The sequence below is a fragment of the Scleropages formosus genome, chromosome 10 (assembly GCF_900964775.1).
Source record: "Scleropages formosus chromosome 10, fSclFor1.1, whole genome shotgun sequence".
NCBI classification, from domain to species: domain Eukaryota; kingdom Metazoa; phylum Chordata; class Actinopteri; order Osteoglossiformes; family Osteoglossidae; genus Scleropages; species Scleropages formosus.
In genome coordinates this window covers 31,137,601-31,144,544 of record NC_041815.1, presented here as the reverse complement: position 1 = coordinate 31,144,544, position 6,944 = coordinate 31,137,601, and positions in this window count along the sequence as shown.

Sequence of the window (6,944 nt, the reverse complement as noted above, 5' to 3'; positions counted from 1 at the left end):
TCCTCCTTCGCCTTCAGCTTCGTCTACGAATAGCCGAAGAAAGCCGGACGCCCCCCCGCGAACCTTCGGCATGAACGTTCCGCAGGCCGCCGGGGGCCGACGCCGCGCAAACCTGAAATGGGCATTAAAATTAAATGCGGTTCGGCGAAAAGCCCAGTCATTACACTGCAAACCCTGAATTTCACCGACTTTTTCCCTACGAATCGTTTTCCTCAATTTAAACAGAGAAATGGAGTTATTTTCTTCAGAAGTGTTTGGATAACAGCCGGACTGAGGGTCCGGTACCACAACACCGTCACGCGTTTCCCCTGAGCGAACCGTCACGGTGACGAGTGACCGTAGCTAACCCTAACCCCGACCGTAACGCTAACCCAAGTCCTAACCCTAATCCTAACCCTAACTGCCAGCAGAGGTTCAGTATGTAGCTCAAGAACATGTCACTTCCTGAGCAGAGGAGAAGGACAGAGGGCCCGAAAGTGCCGGAAAGTGCCGGAATGCACCTCGCTGCACCCGTGAGCCCCGAAATATTGAAATGAGTTTGTTCATTGATGTGAGGAGGGGAGTCGGAGGGGCTGCACTGGCACTTCCTAACGTGGGACATCAGTGTCAAAGAAACCCCCCCTCGCTCGCCCTTCGCTCACACGCTGTCGGCCCTCTCTCTCCCAGTAAAGACGACAGAGTGACCGGCGAGTCGCAAACAGTCCGAGTTCAAAGGAAGCGACAAAAATATTTTTCTACGTGTGGAAACCTCTTCGTTTCGCTTCATTCTGTTTTCACGACTATTTACTTGTTTTTATCGACGTGTCGCAGTCGCTGCAGGAACCGAGCCGCGATCCTGCGCTCTGCTCCCAGTGACAGGTGACCTCACCCAAGGGTCACCCAACGGTCACCCAACACACAGGGCGCTCCCAGGACCCCAGCTGGGGAGGTCACCCGAGGTCAGCCGAAGGTCCCCCCCCCCCCCCGTTTTGGAAGGACAAAAACAGCAGCATCTGAAACAGCACATCAACCATGACGCCTCCATGTGGACGGCAAAAACACACCTCAACGTGGCTGCCGTGCGAGACGTTTGGAGACACGTGGCCTCTGGTCCTCATGCAGGACGTCGCCCTGAATCGCACTCAGAAACCGTGTTCAGTTGTTACTGCAGTTTTACTCTAAATCTCTGAAAAATAGAAAAGAAACAGAGCTGTATCATCGGGAAACCAGAAACGCTCAAGAGGGATTTTCAAAGAACACTTTACTGTTTGCTTATTTTTTGTTTCCAATTGTTTTTCTCAGTTGCGCTTCTGTGTCCGGCCATTAGGGGGCAGTAAAGAGCACAGACGGACACAGGGCCACGGAACCGCTTCCATTCAGCTCCTTTGCACGGTGTTTACAGCTCGTGCGCGATGCTCCCGGGTGTCAGCGATCGAAAGCAATATGAGGAATTATTGTTTCTGAGACCAATCGGACAACGATCAACCTTCTTTACTTTATTCCACCTTTATTTTGAGTCACTTTAAATTTTAACGCAGCTCAAAGAATGAAATTGTTAAAGGTCTTTCAGCATCTTCTTATTCACTGCAGCTACATGTGATGTTTTCACACAACGTACCCAGCAAAGAGAGTGCGGGACACGCAGTGCGTCTCGAATATTACCGCTTATCGAGAGTACGCGTGATACAGTTGATGGGCGCTGCTGAGCGCCGCACATCTGCTTTCAGGTTCGTTACAGATGAAAGCGGAGTTTGGAGCGACGGCGACGCGCCGTCCATGGCGCTGCCTGCCTCCTGCTGCCTTTCCAAGACAGACTCTGGACCTGCCGTTGGACCCGAGAGGAGGAATGTGACAATGACCATGTGTGTAGTGTGTGTTCTTAAATAAACCGAGTGGCTGCAGTGTGTGTGTGTGTGTGTGTGTGTGTGTGTGTGTGTGTGTGTGAGAGAGAGAGAGAGAGAGAGAGAGAGAGGGGTAGCTGACTGCTCAGGTCTTCTCACTGACACTGAGTCCCTGGAAAGATGCTGTCTGCTTTTCTGCACAGGAGCAGCAGGTGGCGCAGTGGTTAGAGGGTCTCCTTGGAATCGGAGCCAGGATCTGCCCCCGTCAAATCGTCTGGGTTTCAGCATCAAGTCACATTCCACTCTGAGACAGCAAGTGGGTTCCAGCAGCTGGAGGAACAGGGCGACGAGGCCTGGACATCACTGAGCCAGGCACGCACACACACACGCACACACACGCGAAAACACGCACCCCGTGCGACCAGGCCAAGTCACACACAGGGCTTGTCACGCCTGTTTGCTCACCGCGTATCTCTGTATAAACAGGCGGCTCCGCCTCCTCTGTCCGGCCAATGAGCAGCAGGGAGGAGGGAGGCGGGGGAACGAAAGGAGGACACATTTGCATATCCAAACACGTTGCTGTTTACAGCAAACACTCGTCTCATTATATGTAAGACAAACCTCTCCAGATAAAAGGAGGTTTGTCGTCCAGAAAATATCGCAGGAAACTTCAAAGTCCAATTAATGTGTCATTAAACCCTTTCAAAGGAGGATGCAGAACACGGAGCTTGAGCTTTAGAGAGAAAAGGAAAACGGAGCTGGAGACCCGGGAACATGGGGATCATGCGCTCGCTCATACACGCATACACGCACACACGCACACACGCACACACGCACACACACGAACATGCACACGCACACGCACACACGCACTTGTGCTGCCAGATCCATGCTGGACCGAGCGCTCTAAATCGTACTGCCCTTCTCCACCCAGCCTCCAGGTTAGGGTTAGAGCAGGGATCTCACAATGAAAGGACATGGGTTCCAATCCCACCCCTGCTGCAGTACCCTTGGTCGAGGTAATGACTCTGCACTGAAACTGTGAAAATTACCCTGCAGTATAAATGGGTAAATCAGTGTAAGTAACTCAGACCTCAGAGCTTGGAGGAAGAGCAGCGCTGCATGAAAAGTAAACAATTAATTCAGTAATCAATAACCATCCAGTTACCCGCCCTGGTGTGTGTGTGTACCTTTCTACAGGGCTATGAAAACATGGTAAGTTACCACACAGCAGATCTGCTTTTACCCCTTTACCAGTGTTTACGGGGAGGGGGGGGGGGAGCTTTATGGCTCACACACATTGGAAATGCAGCTCATGAAGACACAAGTGTGTGACCCAGGAGCTATTGATCACACCGTTATGTTTGTTTGTGGTTTGAATCCCTTCATTTGTCACAATTAGCAGTAGAGCAATTTGTTTGGTGACGAGACTCGACTGCTCTTTGTTTACTCTCTGGAGCAGGGAGCCGACGCACACTGTTCGCCTACCAATATTTACATCGTTTTTAACAAGCACCACAATGAAAGTTTGTCTGTTGCACTGTAACGTGTCAATAAATACCTCACTTTTCCCACCTGGTGCTGAAATAATTGCTCTTTCCTAGCAATTCCAAGCGAGAGCTCATGGGTTAAAGTCAGATTTCTGTGTGTGTGTGTGTGTCTTTCGGTGGTACCCCTCATAGCCAGGACCAGCAGACGACCACAAGCGTCTTTCTTCGCAGCTCATCCCCACGCAGATGCATTTAGGGCCTGTGGGGCAGCGGGTGGCGGCCGACCCTCTGACTCCTCCCACAACCCTTGAGTGACAGGTGTGTGAGCATAAAGCAGTGGGAGGGCAGCGAAAGGATCTCTTTTACCGTGTTTGAGCCCCACTGGCGCTGCGCTCTGCGTTACGTTGCTTGTTTATGTTCTGGTCCCTGCAGTTTCATCGGTATTAACAGAAAACCCAGAGTTTATGCGCCTGCAATATGGTGCTGGAGCGCAACTCAATCCTGGGTCTTGCTGGAGCTCGGGGTGCTGTGGAGGGGAGGGGTTCTGGTCCATTCCCACCCCCCACCCCCACCGATTCAGCCAATGAGAAGCCAGGGGGCACACGGGTCCCTGGAGATGAAGGGGCAGTAGTGGCTGCAGCTGTTTCCTTCCAGTCACAGAATGTGGGTTCAAATCTCCCCTCCTGCCGTCATGCTCCTCCAAAGGGACTTAAGCTGAAGTGACGCAGGATGTGACAAAAGGAAATTGCAGTACAACTGGGTAAATCACTGTACTGAGCTCAGCTTACAAAGCAAACATGGTGAGTCACCTTGGAGAAAAGTGTCAGAGAAGTTGATATACAACATTGATAATAACAATAACAATAATAAAAGGGGAGAAGTGGCCGCGTCTGAGATGTCGGTGAGCTCCCCGTGCGACCGCAGCGTGAACGACCGGGACCACAGAGACAAGAAACAGTCAAGTTGCTCTCTGAAGGAGCAGGACGACTGTGCTTACGCTGCTCCGCTTCCTCCTCCTCTCCTCTCCTTTGTGCCACGGAGACAGTAGGACGACGAAAGGAGAACATCTCTACCGTCCTCTGTGTCCATCTGCTTCACTGGGGACACGTCCACTTTGCAGGACACGTCCAGAAGGAGCTCCAAAGTGACGAGGAACACGGAGGGAGTATTGTTTGCAAAAATATCTATGGACGGACACACACACACGCAAGCACACACACAGAGAAATAAAAAAAGGACAACTAATAAAAGTTAACATTGAAACACTTCTACTAGTAACACTTTCATCGTGTGTGTGTGTGTGTCTGATTGCTTTAGGATTACTAGGCTCCACTGCAGCTTGACAAGATTAACCTTTTCACAAAATGCACTTTCATATCTCCTCTGTAAGTAACTCCTGAAGTGTTGAGTTCTTTCTCTCTCTCTCTCTCTCTCACACACACACACACACACACACACACACACACACACACACACACACACACACACACACACACACACACACACACAGAGGTAATTAAGGAACCAGTCAGCCTGTAGTATCACTGCCAGCCCGGTGGTAACAGTGGTTTGTCACCTACTTAAAAAATATATCAAGTGTGCAGATTCATTCTTTTTGCCAAAAAAGAAGGCTTTCAAAATATGATTAGTAAAGAAATTATGATCCCCTCCGCGAACCGCCACCTTAACGTGGTGGAGGGGTTTGAGTGCCTGAATGACCTCAGGAGCTATACTGCCTGGGGCTATATGCCCCTGGTAGGGTCTCCCATGGCAAACAGGTCCTGGGTGACAGACGAGACAAAGCGCGGTTCAACCTCCTTATGACTATAAAATCAAGGCTCTTGTTTACCCCGCCGGGTATGGGGTCACCGGGGCCCCACCCTGGAGCCAGGCCTGGGGGAGGGGCTCGCATACGAGCGCCTGGTGGCCAGGTCTATCCCCACGGGGCCTGGCCGGGCTTAGCCCGAAGCCAAGACGTGGAGCCGCTCTTCGGTGGGCTCACCACCTGCCGGAGAGGCCGTAAGGGGCAGGTGCGTTGTGATTTGGGCAGTGGTCGGGGCCGAGTGCCCGGCCGACCCAAACCTCGGGCGCCAACTCTGGCTTTTGGTACTTGGAATGTCACCTCACTGGCGGGGAAGGAGCCTGAGCTGGTGCAGGAGGTTGAGAGATACCGTCTAGATATAGTCGGGCTCACTTCCACTCACAGCTTGGGTTCTGGAATCACTCTTCTCGACCAGGGGTGGACTCTCCACTATTCTGGCGTTTCCCAGGGTGAGAGGCAGCGGGCGGGTGTGGGCTTAGTGGGCTTATTAATAGCCCCCCAGTTTATCCGCCATGTGTTGGAGTCTACCCCGGTGAACGAGAGGGTCGTCTCCCTACGCCTTCAGGTCAGGGAACAGCGTCTCACTGTCGTTTGTGCTTATGTGCCTAGCGGCAGTGCAGAGTACCCGGCCTTTTTAGAGTCCCTGGGGGGCGTGCTGGGAAGCGCTCCCACTGAGGACTCTGTCGTTCTACTGGGGGACTTTAACGCCCACGTGGGCAGCGACAGTGACACCTGGAGGGGCGTGATTGGGAGGAACGGCCTCCCTGATCTGAACCCGAGCGGTGAGTTGTTATTGGATTTCTGTGCTAGTCACGGTTTGTCCATAACGAACACCATGTTCATGCATAAGGGTGTCCATCAGTGCACTTGGCACCAGGACACCCTAGGTCGGAGGTCGATGATCGACTTTGTAGTCGTTTCTTCTGATCTTCGGCCATATGTCTTGGACACTCGGGTGAAGAGAGGGGCTGAGCTGTCAACTGATCACCACCTGGTGGTGAGTTGAATTCGATGGCAGGGGAAAAAGCTGGACAGACCTGGCAGGCCCAAACGTATAGTGAGGGTCTGTTGGGAACGTTTGGCGGAGGCCCCTGTCAGAGAGGTCTTCAACTCCCACCTCCGACAGAGTTTCAACCAGGTCCCGAAGGAGACTGGGGACATTGAGTCCGAATGGACTATGTTCCACACCTCCATTGTCGGGGCGGCGGTTCGGAGCTGCGGCCATAAAGTCTCCGGTGCCTGTCGCGGCGGCAATCCCCAAACACGGTGGTGGACACCAGAGGTAAGGGATGCTGTCAAGCTGAAGAAGGAGTTCTATCGGGTCTGGCTGGCTCATGGGACTCCTGAAGCAGCTGACGGGTACCAGCGGGCCAGATGGAACGCGGCTCTGGCAGTCGCCGTGGCAAAAACTCGGGCCTGGGAGGAGTTCGGTGAGGCCATGGAGGAAGACTTTCAGTTGGCCTCAAAGAGATTCTGGCAAACCGTCCGGCGACTCAGAAGGGGGAAGCGGTGTTCCGCCAACACTGTTTACAGTGGAAGTGGTGCGCTGCTGACCTCAACTGAGGATGTCCTCAGGCGGTGGAAGGAGTACTTTGAGGATCTCCTCAATCCCTCCGACACGCCTTCCGTAGAGGAAGCTGAGGCTGGGGACTTGGAGGGGGACTCGTCCATTACCCTGGCTGAAGTTGCTGAGGTAGTCAAAAAACTCCTCGGTGGCAAGGCTCCGGGGGTGGATGAGATCCGCCCCAAGTTTCTCAAGTCTCTGGATGCTGTGGGGCTGTCTTGGCTGACACGCCTCTGCAGCATTGCGTG